Source organism: Dreissena polymorpha, chromosome 4, assembly GCF_020536995.1.
Source record: "Dreissena polymorpha isolate Duluth1 chromosome 4, UMN_Dpol_1.0, whole genome shotgun sequence".
NCBI classification, from domain to species: Eukaryota; Metazoa; Mollusca; class Bivalvia; order Myida; family Dreissenidae; genus Dreissena; species Dreissena polymorpha.
This window is the reverse complement of record NC_068358.1, coordinates 82214749-82237248: the sequence shown is the minus strand read 5'-3', so window position 1 is coordinate 82237248 and position 22500 is coordinate 82214749. Positions and strand designations below refer to the sequence as shown.

Genomic DNA, 22500 nt, shown 5'->3' with positions numbered 1-22500 from the left:
GTTCTTCAGTAAAAAAAGAATAAAAAGGTTTTCAATTATCTAAAATGTCTAAAAGTATTCTCATATCTCAAATAGTATATTTTATTATCCATATCTGAGTTCATTTTTGACGATGCTGCGAAGCAGCTCGTCTAAGTTATCTAACCATGAAAAAATTCATCACAATGGTGACCTATCTAAAAGACCAAGCCAGTCCGATTGAGATAGCTCGATTTTTCTAATCGGCATACCTCGTTGATTATCATTGATAAAGGTATAGGAAGCTCAGCTATAAATAGGACAGCATATTCTGGAAAAATGATTGAATAATAGCTTCAAAACGTTAATTTTAAATCAGTTATATTCAACCCATTATATGTTTATAGATCAATGAAACAACTATGCATTTTCGGTATTGTATTTGACATTTGTCATGATTCAGTAAATACATTGCGAATTAAAACGTGTATAATTAACTTTCAACGCGATCATGAGTGTAAAGAAAACGAATTATTTCGAACCTGCCATTTGTAATCGTTGTAGCGACTATGGTATATAAACAGCATAATAGCCGTAAGACTATGTGCTCATACCTACTTTCGGGACTCATCATGAAATTATTGCCGTACTTAACGAACAAACTTAACGAACAAACATGCCTAAGCTTATTGAGTTAGAGAAAAAAAACAATAAGCAAAAGAGAAAAATTATATGTTGAAATCACGTCCGTACACATAGCATCATTAACTTCGGAAAGGAAACAACGAAATATAAAGTTTGGTTTGATATACATGTGAAATTTCAAATTAAACGAGACTTACCGTGAAGTTGAAGTTTAATTGTACTTTTATGAGTTCAATAGTAGAAGGAGGGAGTTAACTGAAAGTACATCCGCTACGCATGCGCATCAGTATTCAAAGAGTTCTCAAATCTTTCTTGAACACAGAGTATATAAACTGCATTGAATCTAATATTCCACATATTTACCGTGAAGTTAAAGCTGGGTGGGAGGGTGGCAGTTCTTGCTAGATATTCTTTTAAGGCAAAATATATACACAAACGCCTATCTGGCGGGAAAGCTTTAAAAGATAAGCTTGAATATGTACAACCAGGTCTGCTTTGCTTAAGGAGACCTCCAATTTGAACAATGCACTCAGACTTCATCTTCTGAACATTTGTAACTAGTAACTTATGTACAGTATCAACAAGTGCTGCATTGGTAAGAGCCATTAACATTACAATTTTCAAAGCCAAGTCCTTAAATGATATGTTCTTAACTGGACTCAATGTACGCAAATATGACAAAACAACATTTACATCCCAAATAGATGAATATCTTGATTTTGGTAGTCTTATATTGAAAACACCCTTCAGAAACCTGACCACCAATGGGTGAGACAAGCTGTATGTGACTCAAACGAGATTCCCAAGGAGGATAAACTGCTCCTAGCCACATTGATTGAACTGTAACTGTGTCCTTTTTCATATAAGTCTGTAAGATACTCTATGACTATTAAAGTAGGACAAAATTTCACTGATTTGCCATTTCTTACAGAAAGATAACCATTTTGATATGTATGATTTGTATTCGTTTCTGGTTGATTGACGCCAAGAAGCGATGAGTATGCTGGTAGCTTTTGGTGAAAGTCCTCGGTTTCTGAATGAATTCCCGATACAAGACAGGCGACCATAGCCATCTTTCTCCACAGTGGATGTTCAAGACCTGTGTGTGGCATTGTTATCACAGTTTTTGCTTTCGGCAGAATGCGTGGTTTGTCCACAAGAATGCTCAATAGTCATGGGAACCACGTCTGTGTCGGCCACAGTGGCACAATTATGACTGCCCGTGCGTTGTCCCTCTGGATCTTTCCAATGCAGCGACTGATCAGACTGAAAGGGGGAAAAATATAACATTTTGAAAATTCACCCCAATCAAAAGAAAACGCATCAACGTATTGTGCATTGGGATAAGGCTTAAATGAACAATACTTATCCAACTTGTGATTTAATCTTGATGCAAACAAATATATTGTAGGTTTACCCCACAATGTGCAAATGTTCTGAAAAACTTGATTACTCAATTCCCATTCTAATTTGTCATTAAATTCTCGTGACGGCCTATCAGCTTCATTCAATTTCCCTGGTATATGTGCTATGGAAAACCATATTCCGTGAAGGATATAAAAATTCCAAATATCTTTTGCAACAATATCGCATGCAAAGGACTTGCATCCACCCATATTCGTTAAGTAACACACTGCAGTTGATGAATCGGACAGTATTTTAACATGCAAATGTTGAATACTGTTTTTCAGCGTCTTGAGAAAAAAAAGGATGGCCCTTAGTTCCAAAACATGAATATGAGAATTCAATTCCTCTCTTGACCATCGACCACCACCTGTTTGATTATTACAACTATATCCCCAACCTTGAGTGCTAGAATCAGTCTGAATAACAACGTCGGGGTTACCTTTATCTATCTTTCTGCATTCAGACATAATATGCGTTTCCCACCATTTGAGATCTAGTTTCATGCAAGAACTTATATGCATATTAGCGTCATAGTCGCCTTTACTTCTTTTTAGTGACTTAATTTTTTCTCTCTCAAAGTTACGATAATGCAACTTCCCATATTCAGTGCCAGAAAAAAGGAAATCATTAAGCCAATCACTTTAGCAACCTCTCGAATTAATGTTGAACTCAGTTTTAACAATTTTGTACATTCTGCTTTTATAAAATCTTTTTTGTCCTCTGGCAAATACACAATCATTCTCTCTGAATCAATAACATGACCCAAAAAGGTTAAAAAATTTGAAAGTATCAATACAGATTCCTCATGGTTTATCATAAAACCTAGCTTTGTCATTAATTCGACAGTATCTTTTATGTTATCTAAGCATTGCTGTTTTGTTTTCCCTGCAAGCAAACTATCATTTATAAACCCAGAGGAAATATTTCCTGCATTACGTAGAGTGGCATTCACTGGCTTCATAATTTGTGTAAACCACAGAGGTCCGTGTGAAATTTCATTCGGACAACCACGAAATTGATAAGTGTTGTTTCTCCATTGAAACCTTTAATATAACTGATCTTCCTCGGCCATTAAAATTGAATAATATGCATGACGTATGTCTATGGATGCCATATACATATCTTTGGTAATCAAAGTGAGAGCGTTTTCAAAAGTGTCCATCTTAAAATGACGATAAGGAATGAATGCATTCAAATCTTTAAGATTGAGTATAAATCTATACTCATTGTTTTTCTTTAATCTGAGAAATATTGGGGACAAAAATTGTTTTTGATCAAAATCCACAAGCCTTATTACATCTTTACTCAGGAGTTTTTGTATTTCTGCATCAATTATCAAAGATTCCTGATCATTAAATTTCCTATTTTGCAAATAAGGTCGACATGGTTTGAGATTGTCTACAAATTCAATATGACAATTTTCTATTATATCCAATACTTTTTTTATCTGATGTTATGTTTTGCCATTTTAAAACAAAATTGGCTAATCGACCAGCTAAAAAAATTCCACTTACTTCGTTTAAGTTCTGTATTTGACCCCTCCTCTCCGAGGCAGGTTTTTGGGATCCTGTCCATACTTTAATGGCCCTTGTGAAGGGTAGGCGTAAGCCAAAGGACTCTGTCCACGTCCTCTCATTTGCCCGTAGCCTCTATTCCGGCCTCGTAATCCAGGTCTACCTCTGTACATGTAATTGCATCGTCCATACTGTCCACACATTTTAAAACCGATCTTAGCCGAGTCCTCGATTTCTCTAGTTGTTTTGGAAATGTCATCACCAAAAAGCTCCTTTGTAACTGGAAGAGAGTGTGTTCACAAATGAGAATACTCTCGTATTAGTTCTGGGCGCAACATATCTCGCCTCATCATATTTACCTGGTAGTTTGCATGCCCCATGAGAGCCAACGCATCATTGCAACTGTCCAAAATTAGTTTTTCCCTTTCTGTTTCCGACTTATCCTGTTCATTGGCCACTAACATCGTCATAGTTTTTTGTCAAAAATATACCTGCCTTCACTATAGATGTTGCAATTTGTTGCATTTTCTTCTCATTGCTCCTAGTCTGTGGAGACATGACATCCCACACTAGTTTATTCATTTTGGCAACCATCAAGCCATCACAATTGCCTGGACGTGGGCAATTCTCATCCTTTACTGTTTTTTTCATACAGTTCCTCGTGCATTCCTTTTCTGAATAAATCAGTGACGTTATTCGCCAAATATTCGTCAATGTCGTTACCACAGACATCAGTTGGTTTAAATTTCTTTGCAAAACTGGCGAATTTACTGGACTTTTCACTCTCTTCCGACTCTAAACTTCGTTTACGACACGGCCCCGCCTCGTCAAAATTGTCAATTTCTTCGTTTTCAAAATAATCACCACAGTCGTACTCGTAACTGCAATTTTCAATGGCCTCTATTCTATTTATGAGAGCCGTTTGGGACTGTTGAATGTTTTTTTAAACACTCCATAGTAATGTTGTTATTTAGATCATTGTTTGTGTTAGACGGTGTGTTAGACGGTGTGTCCAACACAGTCGATGTTTTCTTAGCCGTAGCTTTCCCCTTAGAAATTTTATCTCCGGTTCTCCGCGCGGTTCTCCACGAGAACTGCTATTCATGGTATCGTCGGCCATATTGGCAACAACAAATGTTTGCACCACGTGCAAACTAATTTTGGGGTTTCCGCGGCGCAACTACGTTGTCACCTTCCAACGTCACAAATTACGTCGACAAATTACACGATTTTATCAAACCACGTTTGATAGCAGTTTACTTTGCGAATAGCGGAAGCACACTGATGCGCATGCGTAGCGGATGTACCGTATTCGTTCTAATTAACGAAATAAAATTAAAGAGCATGGTGTAATTAAAGAGCATGTCAAGTTTTGAATGTATATGCTGAAACGTAATATTATAACCCACAAACGTTTTACTGTAACAGAACTTTTTTTTTTAAAGATAAATGGTACATAAAATACACGTCGAATATCTTTTTAAAGATATTTCTTGTTATACTTAATCGAGAATGTAACCCGCCTCCCAGTTTCGCTGAATGGATCAAGTTCCCCACGGGTACTACTTTCCCGTAACCCCAATTTTTTTTTGTACCCTACATTTTTCGTACCCAATTTTTTTCGTACCCAATTTTGTTTCGTACCCAAATTTTTGCTCGTTCCCAAATTATTTTTCGTACCCAATTTTTTTTGGCATAATTTTTGTACCCTAAATTTTCGTACCCATTTTTGTTCCTACCCAAAATTTTCGTACCCACATACACAATTGTGGTGATGTAGATACATTTAAATAGATGCTTTTATATCAATCCTCTTCAAAAGCATCGTCACACCAGTACTGTCAGTACTTTGATTTTATTTAGTCGCGTTCTTCGTCTATTCCCTTCGTCATATTAATACTGACAACACGTGGTGTTAATTGGGAAAGTTAGTGATCACTTGCTGCACAATAATGCAATATCATGTAGGGTTGTCCTGTAGGATCAAACTGTAAATAGAACACGATCCGTAAAAATACTACTATAACTAAAAAAGTATGGAGAGTGCGTTGCAATATTTTTACGTTAACAATTTGGTAGGAAACATTTGAATGTATGAAATTTAACGCTATTTTAATTCTTTCTCTGCTCGTTATGGACTACGTGTTTGGTTTGAAGAACGTAGACGGGTGAAATTGACAGATATTAATGTTCAATATTAATTTGGATTTCGATCTAGAAATAGTTGCCAGTTCTTTATAACATTTAGATGTTGACGCTGGCAATTTTTAAAAAATGAAAAATACATTCTAATTTATTATTAAAAAAATATTTCTATGAAACATATTTTTAAGTGTGAATATTTTCTAGGTTACACATTTTTCGCGAGTTCTATTTTTGTGACAATGTATGCTTTAAAAATCGTTTATGGGCTGAACGATTCACAGATTAAGAATATCAAGCTTGCTTAAGTGCCCATAACACTGGTTATAATTAATTGTACCAATTACTTACAGGTACAGAAGCATCAGCATGTGTTTTTCAAAATTGTGACAATTTAAAAGTTATTATTGTCACCATGGTCAATGGTATTGGTTATATTTAAAAGTAGAAAATAACCAATACATCATAGAACATAAACACGTAAACACATGGTACAGAATATGTCATGAATGGGGTGCGTCTTATCGTTTAAAGAAATTATATATATTAATATATTAATTAATATTTTATTTTATAAGTCTTAAGTTATATTATTATCATAAAGTTTATATATTGCAACTGCAGAAAGACATCAACCATTAAAACAATACCGTTGGTTTAATTTCTGGATATAAACGTGAAAGGCACCTTCATTTTGGTTCATCTATAAAAAATATTCCACCGCCGATCATTCGTTATACACGATTGTCATAATGTTTCAGCTGAATGCTAATTAACATTATACCGGGTATGAAACAATAGTAGTATGTATCTTATCTAAAGCCATGCTACACAATTATTTATCAATATCCGCGTTTCGAGACAATTACAACTAAATTATTATATGCAGAAACTCTCTGAACATTTGGACGGTTCAAAGCAACGTCCACTCTGAGGAACAAAGGACGTTTATTGGAACGCAAATTTGTTTAAAACTAAATAATGACTATCGATAGGCGTTGTCTTCAGTATTCAATGACCACTAAATGACCTTTGTTGTGGTCATAGTTCATTTATAAATTCAAATAAGTGTCAGATTCATCATCTGTTGGTAGCTGCAAGTTCAATTAATAGAATCTAATAATTGTTTAAAATACTTAGTCATCATTCACTGGGCGTCAGAAGCGTTGGTTCTGTCTACACACGAATAATTCGTGGCAATGCTAATATGACAAAAAGGACAATAACTATCGACTTCAAACGTAAAAGCATTTTGTTTTTCAATAAATTATTTCACCACGTGTTCCTATAAATAATATTAATTAACAATAGAATCATCAAATTACTTGTATTGGACATGATCTTTAACACAGGAAACATTAAATAATTAAAAATAATCGTGTCATTTAAATTGTACAAAATAATTCGGAAACAAGATAATTACAATTACACTTTCCTTATGACTCAGGAATACAAATTTCATTTTATACTTATTATGAATCCAAAATGGAAGTGAAACCCTTTTTTGGAAGTTAATTATTCGAAATATATGAAGATTATTGACCATGAAAGGCAACAGGCAACATATATACAAGAGCAAACATTTTCAATTCAAGCAGATGCTTAATTATTCAGCAGGATTTACACGGATTGTTATTATTAATTAATTATTATTATATAATGATTATGTAAAATCAGGGCATTAATCAACTTAATATTTAGTCTAATGGTAAAATGTATATATAGATAAGATACCATTTATCAGAATAAGGAATTGAATTAAGGTTTATTTGTGCACGAGAACTCAATTGTGCATGCATGTTCGTTCCGTTGCTAGAAAAAAACACACGCACGCATGTTTTCACAAAGACAAACACGCAAAGAGCACGAAAAACAACTTTAGACACAGTTTGGTAAATGTCACTTTAAAACTTGTCTTATTAAATACCGTGCTATAAATAAACAAAAGTGCTAATGCAGCAAATCGCACCGGATGAAATTGCTAAATCAAGTAGCCGCTTTGGGCGGCAGATATATCCGCTGACAATCACAGAGTTGAAATTAGGATTGCAATGTATGTTGCACGAAATAAAGTGCATGTGCATATATTTTATTACCGAATTAAAAAAAAAAGTATCTTGACTTCTTTTGTTTATTATACACGTGTTCATTACATACTTATCCCGGATTAAGCTAGATATACACGAATACCTCGTTCAAAACAACACGGATTCATGCAATGAACTTATGGTGTCAAATAATGACGATTGACGTGGTATTTGATTTTAAAATTATTATATATTGTTTAGTTTTTTATAATTATCAGCATAGTAGTATTTCCAAAGATTAGCTAATGCCAGGATAGTTCTATTCATTCTTAATGTCTTCACACTATGTTTGGCGCTAAGGCTTAACTTTTGAATTTGTGGACGCATTGAAACAATTTGTGATTATGTATAAACTACGACATGTGCATACCGTTCTCCCATATATAATCTATTTGTACAGAATCCACGAATTGCAACAGCTTATCTGCAAGCAAATGTTAATATTTCCCATCGTCGATCCATTAATCCAAATCTGACTTGCGGCAAATTTACTTCCACCGCATAATTGGTATGTTATCTGGCTAAAAGAACAATGTCAGGTTTACAAGTTAATTGGAAAAGCTGCAATATAGTATGACTGGGCATGCTTTTGTGATAATCTAGTTTATTAATGATCGCATATTCTAAAATACTTAGCACTGAATGAACAAGACTCGAATGTGTATATGCACATGATCACGCGAATACATATGTGAAGATGTTGAGAGATACGAAGTTCTGGTTTTGTGAACATTTTCCAAAATTCAGTTCCTGCTCTGTGTGTTTTTTCTTCATAAAACAAAACTGTCTGAAAACATTGGAAAAGTTTAAATAACAGAAGACACCTGTCGAAGCTATTAAAACCACAACGGGGAACGACGATAATAACGTATTTGAAAGCGATTAATCTATAATCTGATTAAACAGACTAAGGTACCAAATACAAACTTTGAAAAGGCTGACGGATGCGCGCAAATTGTTCCTGTAGACAAGAGTTTTTACTTGACATTATCAAATTTCGTGCAAGTAAAATACTAAATTATTAATAAATATTCATGTGGTAAATACATTTTATTGGTTGCATGACTGCAATAGCCCATGTGCTATTTCAATTGTAAATTATGTTTTTCATTTTTACAACTCGATCAGGATCGGCCATTATCATGTCAAACATGGACTTGTATAAAAAGTTTGAAATCATAGAAAAAACACACAAAAAGAAGCATTATTTATATATATTAAGAGATACGTTGTAACCACTACATACGTACTGAAAATGTTAATAATTAACAATACAAACTGTTGTCAAAATTAAGAAATATATTGCGTACATGGTTGATTGCAAGTAAATTTAGTGAACATGAAAATACTGTAACTATCATGATTGCATGTATTTTAAGAGATAAAACGAAGACATTGTTATTTAAATTGTAGTTACTCATCACGGATGAATGACCTGTATGTCTGCACCGTAATTTAATGGCATGTGTGCGTGTGAGGTAGATGTTAATTGATTTGTGTTGACATTTCAAAACTCAATATTGAATTGAGAAACAAACGAATCCACTCAATCATCTCCATATAAAATAAATAAACTGTTACGTAAAATAAGTATTTGTCGCTTGGACATTATACTGAAAAATGGGCGGACGATGATACATACATGTAATCTCGTTACATAAGAAAATTGAAACTACATATATCAATAAAATAAAGAGGAATTCACATGCTTTGCTGCATATCAAAACTAGTTATGCCTCCACGGATTGGAGATCATTTAGCATCTCACGTTTTCGTCCGGCCGACCATGCTTACTTCCGCCCTTATACATGTTCGTACCGAAATTGTGTTTTGAATATATATATGTGGCTCACATTTAAACTTTCACAGATAATGACCCTAATGCGTAAATGATCGTAAGCAAATGATGTTTCACTGCAACGATTTTTGGAAGAATTGTGGTCCTTGGTTGTTTTTTTTAGTGAAAATATAGTTTTAATTTACTCCTCTTCAACCACTTGGGCGAATGTTTCTTAAAGGTTCATAGTTGAATGACATTAATTTGCAGATGACATAAATGATCGTAAAGAAAAAATATTTAAAATAGTTGTTCTCCATATACTACTGTCTCTTTGTAGTCATAGCAATGAAAGCTATATGTATACACATGCATAGAACATTCAAGATACGACTTTACAATATGCATATTACATACCTACCTTAAATTAGTACTCATTGGCTTCAAGCTTAATGTATTCTGAAATAAAATTTACTGTTATGCTGCGACATGTTTGCTGTGAATGATCGTCCTTTTTCTGTTGTTCTACTATTGAATACATAGTACAGACGTTGTGTATTTTCAAGTCCTCTTAAGCTACTGTGTGGATGTTGCTAAAACTTTCGCAGTTGAGTGAACTTACAGTGTAAATGACCATAATATAAGGACTACGATGAGTTCTGAATTATGAAGTAGTTAAACGTTGTTTTTTTTTACGTTAAGCAAATGTTTGTTACGCTGTAGATTCCTCTCTTACTTCATCGTAATGTAAGAGTAATTAAATATAATTTTAAAATAATCCATACTGAAGAAATAATTAACAAATAAGCGTATAATCAAGATGTATATGATAACCATATCGGACATTCAAACTGGGTTTAAATCGTGTGTTTGTTTACTTAGATTGTACGCTGTTTTCAACAGTATACTAGTCGGTGATCAGCAACGCAACTCTTTCTCTTCGTGGGATAGCTGGTTTTCCAATACTAACTGCAACTACATATGCCAGTAGCTGATTACTGCCATCCTTGAGTGAGAAGTATGGAAATACGCGCCGTAGACAGGATTTCATCACCAACTGGACACAAATTATGTAGCTGAGCATGAGTTCGAACCCGCGATCCTCGGATCCTCGGATTTGTAGTGGCATTCGACCAAATATTTACAGTGGTCCGAATCTTTATGCAGTATAATAACGAATTTCGCTCAAAACAAGCGTCTTAAGTCTTGATTAAAGAATACATATCAGATACAAAATTAATATGACTTAATTTCTTGAAAAATGTTGGGCTTTCAACTTTATTGTAACCTCCATTTGACTGTCTTCATTTAAAACGTTATTTATTTTACCATTTTCACGGTAACTTGATACACAATACGTTATTTTAATTTTTGTACATGCTTTACGGACGCACATTGATGGTTATTAAGGAACTGATAGAACTTACGTTAAGAAATAAATTTAGCAAAATAAAATATAGCAATTTTTTTATGTTCAATTAAATAGTGTGGCTCTGTTGTTTGCAAATTATAATGTTAAATCAATGCGAAGTTTTCGCTGACATTGATGGAATGATTTTCGACCATCGCTCGGATTGAGCTGGGTTTGAAATTGAACTCGTCTCTATGTTTCAACGTTTCTCTCATTCACCACAAATTCTGGTTTTGCCAAAAAACGTTATTAATTTACTTTGAATTAAAATCTTAAGCATATAATTTAAGGTAGCGCACCCGTAATGGGCACCTTTCCAAATATAATCTAATGTATTATTTTCTTAGTTAGCATCATTTAACTGAACTATACGCACATTTTTAAGTAGGCTTTCCATGCTTTAAAAAAATACTGATTTTTTTTTTCAAAACCACCCCCACGTTCGGCTTTTGTCCAGTTTATTTACACTCCTGGGGTATATGAAAGTTCCATAATTCATCCAGATATCCAAATATGGGCATGCAGTTGGTGTGTACAGATGCAGTAAAGGTTTTTAAGTTTAAACAAGATGACATAAGTATTCTTTACAGACATGTATTTTTTATAACTTGTAATCTATGGAAGAGCGCCATGAAATGTAAGTGGTTTCAGCCAAGTAGAAATTGGGTTGGTTAAAAACAAAGTGTCATAAAATTCAAAATAGTTTCATTTAAGTTATATTTTGAACTGATTTTTATAGATACACTATATACAGCAAAAATAGCAAGAAAAAGACAGATTTACTGTTTACTTTTTGAAATAAAAATAAAAATGCAACACGCATGATTGGTATTTTCAGCAGTTAATCACCCAACTTACCCATAACGTTGTTTTAATTTTAAAAATTGAATAATGTGCATAAAACTTGCAACATATTTAACAGTAAACAATAAACATATCTTATATACTATATTAAATCAAATTACGTTAGAAAAGAAATAAAACGCGTCGCAAAAAGTACGCGTTGTCGGCAGGATTCGAACCTGCGCGGGAAGATCCCAAAAGATTTCAAGCCTATCGCCTTAACCACTCGGCCACAACAACTTCACATTAGCTCGATTGGTCATTGTCGGCGTGGGTACTACTAACTTGTACCCCGGGTACTCTTAAGTATACTTACATGTTAATATACTTATTCGTACCCGGTCGATATTAGACTGTACCCGAGTTGTATTCCCGCCCAAAATCCGATGTCGTAAAACGCGCTATCGATTATCTTAAACAAACTTCTCTATACAAAAAAACTGCACCAACGTGCTTTTTGAGTATGAGTTTCGATAATATAGAGGACATTTTCAGAAAATTGACATAAATGTGAATATAATTAATAAAAAAAAAATGCCGACAACGACCGATTTAGCGTTAAATTTCCCGGGTATGTTTTAATGTATTCTGAAATAAAATTTACTGTTATGCTACATGTAATTAAACTTAAGAGTACCCGGGGTAGATGTAAGTAGTACCCGAGCCGACAATGACCAATCAAGCCTATGTGCTTAAATTAGATATTCATAACTAAATAGGTAAGAAGACTCTTCTATCTTCGAAGAAATCGCGGGAAATCATTACGGATGCGCTACCTTAATTTGATAAATATTTGCTTTAGAATAGTAAACAATTGAATCGTGATCAATGACCTTGTTCGTTCCTCATTATAGAAAGAGAAACAATGTTTTATTTATAAAGCATCGCTAATTGGATGTAGAAACAAACAGGGTATCTGCGACTTGTATAAAAGCAAATGGTGATCTTTCCCATACTTCGTCTCATCACCCAAAAATCCATTTACAATATTACTTGAATCGCGTAATTAGTGTATTATCTACGTGAGGTTTACACAAGTCAATTAGGGATGGTTTCATGAATAAAAAATCTGCCCGAATAACACGTTCTTGTACGATTCTTATTGAACAGTGATTAAAACGATCCGAGAAAGTGCAATCATCATCATCATCATCATCATCATCATCATCATCATCATCATCATCATCATCATCATCATCGCCATCAACAACAACAACAACATCTTCATCACCACCACCACCACCATCACCATAACCATCATCATCATCATTCACATCATCGTCAGTATCATCATCACCATCTTCATCATTATCCTTATCATCATCATCAAATAAATAAAAATGTTAATGATGATAATTGTGTGATGCAATTAAATATAAACTTATTGTCAACAATACAATGATTACTCTGTGGTGACGATAAAATGTGAATTTATTATTCAATTTAGACGCATTATACAGAAAATTGTTCTGAAATAAAAACATCTTAAAATATCACTTAAATTCAACGAATAAGCAAATACATTGTTAAAAACTACAAAAGGGAACAATTACATATTCTCTTTATAAATTGAAATACAAGCAAACAAGATACACATGCGTGACTTTAAGTCTAAGAAATACATATGAATAATGAAACTTCATAAAAAGAACATAACAGAACAAATATACTTAAGGATATAACAGCTCATCGTGTCCAATATAATAAGACATAATAAGACATGCGTGAAAAAACGAGTCGTTCAGATTACATTAATTCAGTAAAAATACTGTCATTTCTGTTTTGATATAATGTCTGCAAGTTTCAATTGACAATGTATGTGACGATAGACGTATTTTAAAATGATGTCCTTGTTTCTTTTTTGATGTAACAATTCTTAGGTATCTACCAATGTATAAAGGAAATCGACCAACTTCAGCATAAAGTGACATTGAATTATTAAATTTTTTACATTCAACAGTCTTTTCAGGCCCGTAGCCAGAGTTTGAAAAGGGGTGGGAATATTCCCATCAACGAATGTTATTGAGCAACTAAGTGGCTAAGCGGTAGGTGGGGGATGGGGTGTCCCCCTCCTGCAATCGGGGGGTTTGAAGGTCCTTTCCCTAGAAAACTTTGAAAATGAAAAGTAAAATCCTGCATTCTGTATGGTTTTTTTTTATCTGTATTCACAGACTGAAGTTATAGAGCATTTTTATATGAAAATTTACTTTCAATAACTTTTCACAGTGACTGATCGACATGAATATGATATAACATACATGTATTCTCCACTGCCGTTTTTAAATAACCACCTTTCTCGATCTGTCCCAGAAATATATGTTTATACCCGAAGCTAGTATGCGCGCACACACTTTGTTTACTTATGCAACAACACATTGATATAATATAAAATCAACAATAAGAACGGTATACAATATCATTATTTATTGGAATCTTGATGAAATTGGTGTATTTTACCATTCCAAAATTCTACCATTCCTACATCAAGCAAATTAAAAGGAAATATTTGACTTTTTTCAAAACAGCTGTTTGTCTGCTACTATAGATATGAACCGAGGCCTAGCATTGCTCTAAACGTGCTAATAGTGTATAGTACAACAAATATTGATTAACAAAACTGGATATTCTCTAATCTGCATCAATACTAAACAGAAATCAAAATGTTAAAACGGGTTACTTGTATTTTGTAAAACTATTTTTAACAAATTAGTTATCTTTTTCTAAACAAATTTCAGAATATAACAATTAAGGCTTCATAAAGACCCTATAACGTTTTAAATTCATTATAACAACTGTTTAAGAGTATGGCATATTTCCTAGTGCCAAGTTTGACATAATTAAAACATTTTGGGCAGTTCTGTATGTGGAGCAGAGCAGATGTCATAAGGTGTTAGTAAACTACAAAAAAAGCTACGTTGTTTTGTAGAAATGATTTGTTTTCTTGCCATACAACATCAACAACACATTATCCTGTCTTGAGCATAGCTTATATTTTTGTCTAAAAACCCTTTAGGTGATCCGAAAATGGTTGTACGGGGATGTAACAAAAAGACAATGCAGTTTGCCGAAAATGCTGTGGAAAATGTGTAATTGTTATAAATCGTGGTATAATGCAAAATTTTTAACCAGTGACTCATTAGTCTTCGGAAATTTTATGTCTTTTGATTTCCGTCATTTTCGGAAGCTGACATTACAGTCCGTTAAAAATAATTTAAAATGTACTCTCTTTCCTGTCGGTAGCATATAGAATTCAACATTATTGTAAAGCTTAAATACGAAGACTCACTGGATTCCGGGAAAAGATCAATAATAGTTTTTGCGTCGAATAAAGTTGGGTGCATCTTATAGTATAAATATTTTTTGTACTCGTCAAAAAAAGTTGGACGCACCCCCCCCCCTCCCCCCTTTGCTACGGGTATGCTTTTACAGAACTTTCTGTGAATACGTTCAATATTAGTTGCAGCAATAAATCACATACTTAATTATAATAAAGGATTGACAAGACATATGCATAATATTTACATTTGCAGGTGAAAATAAGTTTTACTACCTGTAAGTCATGTATACGAGGAAAGTGACCAATTACCAAGAAAAGATAACACTTTACATCAAAGTACTTTTCTTTCTTTGATGCCCGGAACCTGTCCTTCAATAAAAATGTTCAACCTGCAGCTAAAAGACCAATAACAGTATTATTTGTTCAGTTGGTGTATGCGTAATAGCATATTCCTTTCAGAAAGATTAAAAGCTTTGAGTACCTGTTCATAAACCAAATACCAACCATAAACAATGAAAAGGCATGTGCGATGTGCGCTTGTCCACAAAAGCTGCAAATACATGCCTTTGTCTATCAACATTAAAAAACTATTGAAAGCATGCATGCCCTAAAATTAGAGATTTAGTGCAATTTTATTGGCATTGATTGATCCGGACACGTTTAATCGTATATATTGGCGGAGAGAAACCTGTGCCAGTGTGGCTTATTAACATATCTGCAAAGAACAGGCAAGTATCTTGGGTACTAGTTATAGTGTACGTTTATCATGTTTATCATTTCGTTTTGATAAAGAAACGTCACTGAACGTGGAAAAACGCTTATTTAAATACGTATTTTTTGTTTGAAATAGCTTGTATGCACATCATTCATTAATAAAAGTATTAGATGCTATCAAATATAGCGGTTTAAACATGTCCTTTTTGATCTACTGCAGTAAAAACTACCGATCTATCCGTCGCCATTGTATGTATAACAAAAATGTGGCATCTCACATTGTTGAATATTTAATATGCTTGTGTAACCCAAAGGTCATCAAAAACAGACTACAATAGATGCAGCATATGTATAACGCTATCATTCGTGTCTTGCATATATCAATAAATCGCAACGTAACTTTAACAAAACTTTGAAATGTGATAACTGAAACGTTTTGAACCATAAGTTATTTGTTATGTGTGAAACAAAATATATTTTTGTGTAATGTATGTATTTATACTAAACGATGTTAGCTAGATTTTCTTCAAAACACAGGACTTCCGTTTAGTAATAGTTAGAAAGTAACAGTTAATGTTATTATTACGCTTTCAATAAACGTTTGACAATAAAAAAAACACTTGTGGATGCTAATTGACATATATGGAAGACTAACTGTTTCTAAACAGGCAAGTTGGCGTGGCTGACGATGATGAATCCTGCTACCAACATATCGCCAATCGTTTAAAGGCTTTTCAATTGATTTGATATTGAATTGATGTGTTCGGGTACGGGATAAGTTATGATAATGTTTATCTTTAGGTTGAAGTGTTTTTACTTTATTTATTAATCATAAATTAGCATTGTCAGTAGCGTCAGTAGCAGAAAACGTAGCAGACTTAAGAGGAGGCACTTAGCTCGTGGCTAAAAGCGTAACTTCAGCTTCAATATATTTGTATAACCAAACTTCAAACATTGAGTTTATTTGTTCTAAAAGCGTTATAGGCTAATTCTTTATCTGTACACTCACACTTTCCTTTTTGGGGTTAAAATTATTGTTGTTCGACATCATAATGTATACTATTTGACCAATTGATAACTACCAAACAATAATTGAAACTTATAAATGCATAAAAAGCATGAGCGTGTCCAAATTACATGTGAGTTTTTTTCGAATGACTTTCGTGTTTTCAAGAAATGCGGGTCGATAATAAACGCATTATTTTTGCGATCGATCTTTATCATTGAACTTTTGAGTTTATAAAGAATTGTTACTCGGTTGGTTTATGTGAATCTTTGTATTTGATTAAGGTATAACATGGGCGGAGTTAAAAAAATAAAGTTTTTTATTTTGAAAAATAAATAGACCTTTTACGCTTACGAATTTACGAATCATATCTTTATTTTAAGAAATAAGCAAAGTATATAGGCAAAGCATGTACAAACTACGTTATATTAGATGTGAACAATTATCTTTCAAACCTGCTGACATACTCGTATATAGTTTTCTCCTTTAACAATTACACCGCATTTAATAGGTACTTTATTACTACGAAAGCAAATATATTTAAATCCTTATTGTATGGAATAATTAATTTCTGGACTTAAATGTCAAAACTCACAATTTCAAACCATTCGCGGAGGATTTACTCCCTGATTATAATTGTAATTTATGCAAGCCGTTAGCCACTTTGACTAAAGCCGTGTGGGGCAACAATAGCCGTACAGCTTATACCACGTGGGTTAAAGCAAATCGACCAACTTTAAGATTAATTATATGCTGAAAACTTGCTTACATTGATTTAATTACTATACAAGGTAAGCAACATCCTTGCGTTAAGATAAATCAAAATTCTTACATCGGTTTGACAAAAGCACTCGGAATAATACAAGTTTAAACCATTTGAATGAATTATACCTCAACAGCTATTGATTTTGATCTTTTGAGGATTGACAGACGGACTAACTAAAAAGCATGCATATTTCCCATTTCTTTCTCTATTCACATGCAATGTGTCTGAAAACAAAACACTGTAAGTATAGCAACCACATTTTTGTGTGACGCAAATACCATATACCACATTTTCCGCTTTTATGGACGTTTTCGTTCAAAGGAAGTCTCTTTAAACATAACATTCAGTCAAAGCGGAAAGTTCTCTCAAATTAGCCTGTGCTGACAGCAACTGCAAATCTGGGACGGACTTAACGCACGTGCATAAATTTCGCTTTTCCCAGAGACCCTTTACAAAAACAAAATTTGTACCCTAAAAACAGCCAGGATCGGGATAATATTGGCCCGTCAATCAAGTTGCAAACTCGGCGTTTCTTTGGACCTCGAAATTAACTGCATCGGATAAGATTGCGAACGCCAGTATTCGATTCACCCCCAAGGGACCAGATGCCGACAATCATGGCGAGGCAATAAGCATCACGAAGTATATTGGACATGAAAACAAACACATTTTCTATCTGAACGTCATCTTTAATAGATTCACAGATATGTATTTATAATATTTTCCATTTATTGTTGTTGTTGTAAGTGTGCCAATAAATAGCGGTAAATTGTTATCATGCGTGTGAAAATTGCACTATACAATGACGTTATAAAGGCCTCGCTGCTTATATGGCATGCACCAGACCTTGTTCAAGTTCGCGACGATCTTCTGCTTATTTACATGTCGAGTAGGTTTACAACGCAAAATGCATTATTTCCTTACATGAAGATCACCAAGAATAATGTAGGAATGGAAAATTAAACAGCGTTTTGTTAAATTGCTGTTTAAAAAGGATTGTGTAAAATGAAACGAAATATTTTCCTTAACAAATACTTACTTACATGTGTGTATACAGGCAGATTACACTACAAATATCTATAATTTTTAGGTGTTCGGTTATTGTTTATAACAGTATTATAATGCCGTTTTGCAACAAGATTGCTATGAATTGTTTGCAAGCTATACGTTATTATTCAATATGCCTATCATTATTATTATTTTAACTTTGACATAGAATCGACCCAATGGCTTGTTCTGCTTTTGTTCATTGTTTATCCACGCATATATACATTCAATTATTCCTATAGCATACATATCGAACAGATACATTACAATTTAAAATAATGAACATGTGCAAAACGCGACCATTTATAAAGGATGGATGGCTTAAGTAATTAAGTATTAGTATTTCTGAATAATTCTGCAAAAGGGGGAGCATATAATCGTCGCTTTGTTCGTCCGCATATGCACGTTTCTTTTAGGGTTTACATACGCATATTCTCAGTTCGTCTGCTCCGTTGATCATTTATGAAGGTATTGCGCTTTGAATAATACTTATTTGGTTCCAGACACTTATGATCCGAATTTTATGACACTTTATATGCAGCGTGCTATACGGTGAACATGTGCATATTTTCAGGTTGTTCCGCTCCAAGACATTTTCAAAGATATATTGCCCTTTGATTAATAATAGCACATCTTCTCATGAATTATGCGTGTGTTTGTGACAGATCACAATGACTTATCATCCGCATCGGAGAAAACTTTAAATGCAGTAGTATACAAGATGAGCATGCACATAGTGTCATGGCGCTTCTGTTCCAGTAAGTTTTCATGGAGAATTTGTCTTTTTTTTTCAATAATTTGTTTCCCCACGAATTGACAAAGCGGATCATCGGATAGAGTCCAGCATTTTCACTGATATTCCTGTTTTCGTGTGGTGACTGTACATGTATTACCATCTGTATGTATCGCATATCGACACGCGTGGTGCTTAATGACGATAATTATACACACCACGTGTCGATTATTGAAAGGTTCAAGGATCGTGACATTTGGCATCCAATGCCAGGAATTTCGTACACGTGTTGTCAGATGGTGAATATAATTGATTATTGTTTGCATAATAAATAGCAATACACGTAAATGTTCATCAGTTTTATGCAAGCAGAAAAGATCATATGTATAATTGATCAGCACGAATTATTTGGTGAGACCTACGCTTTGTTTATACATTCAGTAGACAATTGCTCGAATAGCTTACACTGGTATCGTGTTCAAAGACGCATCTTATGTAGGAGAAGAGTCGGACGGCTTTTGATAGCTTTTGCCATACATAATTGTTTAATAGACAATTCAACAGATTAATTTATATTCAACTATTCTGAGGGAAAATTGTGAATGTTTAACATGTCAAATAATACTACAAACTTCACAGCATTATTATACTATTTTCTCAATCGTTCTTTCACAAGTTACCTGTGAAGTTTTACTAGAATAATGTACACAAATTTGCTTGCGACAGTTCAGTATTGAACACAGAATTATAATAACCGAAAATAGAAGAATCGTAATTATGAGATAACACGACTTTTTCTCTGTTGCATAAGGATGTACCTCTTATTTAGGGTTTGTATAAAGTTCAATTACTGAATTTTCTTGCACATGTCTGCTGAAAAATCCATTCTTAGTAGACACCTAAAATAAGGCGAGTTTTGAATTGTTATTTATCAACATGCAAAACAATTCCCCGTCAATTTATATTAAGGATTTCTAAAGCTTGACTTATATATATAGTTAATGACTCTGTATAGTCACAATCTAATAAATCTGATCTGGTGCTCACTGCTCGGGAAAACCGTAATAAAGTGTGGATACTGTTTTTGCGTTATATGTATAAGCGAAAAGTATTGTTTGTGCTTTTTGTTTGAATATTTGAAAATTGCAAAGAGCACTGGCGCTAAATATTACGTACATGTTATGATATCTTACACGATTCCTTGCATACTAAGTTGTTTAGCTGAATATAATTGTGATTGACCTTAAAAGAAGACATGTGTTATGTCATGAATACAACAACGCAAACAAACAGAATTCACATAAAATTTGCTTTGACATTTTAATTAAAACTATGGCTCCGCTATAACGATGGCCTGTTCGCGTGTGTCACGTAGGTGGGGTCGCTTGATTTTAAAATTTTAAATTAAAGCAACACATAACGCCGTTGAAATTTCTTCTGAAAATGTTATGATTTGTTAATTATTTGATAAATTCTGAACGTAACATATTACAGAAAAGCTTGCCACTAAACAAAATAGAAGAGTTTAAGTAATGGAAATACTATTTGTAGTTTACGTAAATGCTATTGTCTGTGACTTAAATTGATATAGCATATTGTTACATTGCCTTTATTTTGAGAACCTGTTTTTACATCAAACGAAACATCATCTGTAAATGAGAAAGTCGAGTTCACGTTTGTTCACAAACACTAAAAAGAAATGTGTGTGTGTTATTCCAACAACGGAATTGCGATCAGATTTGTATTAACCCCTCAATTGACCCGCCGGAAATACAGACCAATAAATAAGAAATAAAACTGTATTGGTAGTGACACATCCGACAATATTGGTCAGACCCATGCATCCTAAAGATTATGCCTGATATTTATAATACAAACCCAATTGCTGAAGTACTGATACCGTACACATGCAAACTGTTCTGTACTTTGTACCGATCATTATGATAAGTATCCTTGAATCAGTTCATTTTTTACTGAAACGTTTGAAAACTGGTAGTTGCGATCAGTAGTGGTTGTTAAAGTTTAAGTTGTTACACTTATTTTACTTCTTTCATTAGAAGAATTCCCTTTAAAAACAATTATAATAGATAAATACATGAAAAGATAGGAAAACGATAAAATGAACTTCGGTTCCTTAAAATTTCAAACATATCGCAGAAACGCGGCATTTCTTTGGACCTCGAAAATTACTGCATCGGATGAAATTGCGAAAGGCACTATCCGACATGAAGAAAAGTTGGCTTCTTTTCATTGTTGGTTATGAAGAACAAATACTTGTCCTTTCTGGTCATCGTTATAATTTGTAAAATAAAAAAAAAACACGTGGGCGCAAGACCGATATGTTGGATTAACATGTATCAAACGATAAACAATGTTTATTAGCCTTTTTTTCGATTCTTAAACCGAGTTTGTGAGTTTGATGTCAACTATTTAATTTCTCAATCTTAAACCAATCCATATATATTAACGAGAGGTGCTATAATACGTAAAGTGATTCACCCATCTATTTATGGTACTATACATCAAATGGTTAATTCATATAACAAATCTGCTACGAAAGTGAGGATTTCAAAACAATCTACATCGCTTAGTGTGCTGTTGTACAAAATAAAAAAATTTGGCTGATTTGGCACTGTCCAATATGTAATGCGTAAATGAAAATGCGTTATTGTATGAAGTTTTGTTCGGTACTAACTAATTTAAATACCGACACGACCCGAAATTATCGTGTTTTCAATTTTGAGCCGCCGACACGACAAAAAGAATTTTTTTCCCGTTTACCTTTATTTAGATATTTCCAAACATTTCCGTAAAATAAAATAAAACAAACGATTTCCGCTTACAATAATGATTGTTTATGAATGCGTATAGTTTTAAACTGATACAGCTATCTAATTTCATACTGTATGGAATGTAAAATGCAACGTGCTCGCTGTATTGGCATGTATTTAGGGTTTGATGTGTTCTTTGTGATGACAATCTTTACACGTGTTTAATTGGGACCAATTTCACTGTGGCAATAAGTATTTTACTCGACCCCTAATGTTGTCATCCATAATATGTTTTATTCGATACCGCTGTATCGATCATAAAACTATATGTGATACCATGGATTATGTGTTGTTTTACATTTCACTGTTTAACATGCGAAATCGCAAACATGTGGAAGTTCA

At 33.6% G+C, this 22500-nt stretch overlaps 1 non-coding gene across 1 annotated transcript; it reads right to left on the bottom strand.

Annotated features, from left to right (window-relative positions):
* Window positions 1–11942: 11942 nt before the first annotated feature.
* Window positions 11943–12024, bottom strand: Trnas-uga (transfer RNA serine (anticodon UGA)). Its single transcript has one exon. It is a non-coding gene; the product is annotated as a tRNA-Ser (tRNA).
* Window positions 12025–22500: the final 10476 nt, after the last annotated feature.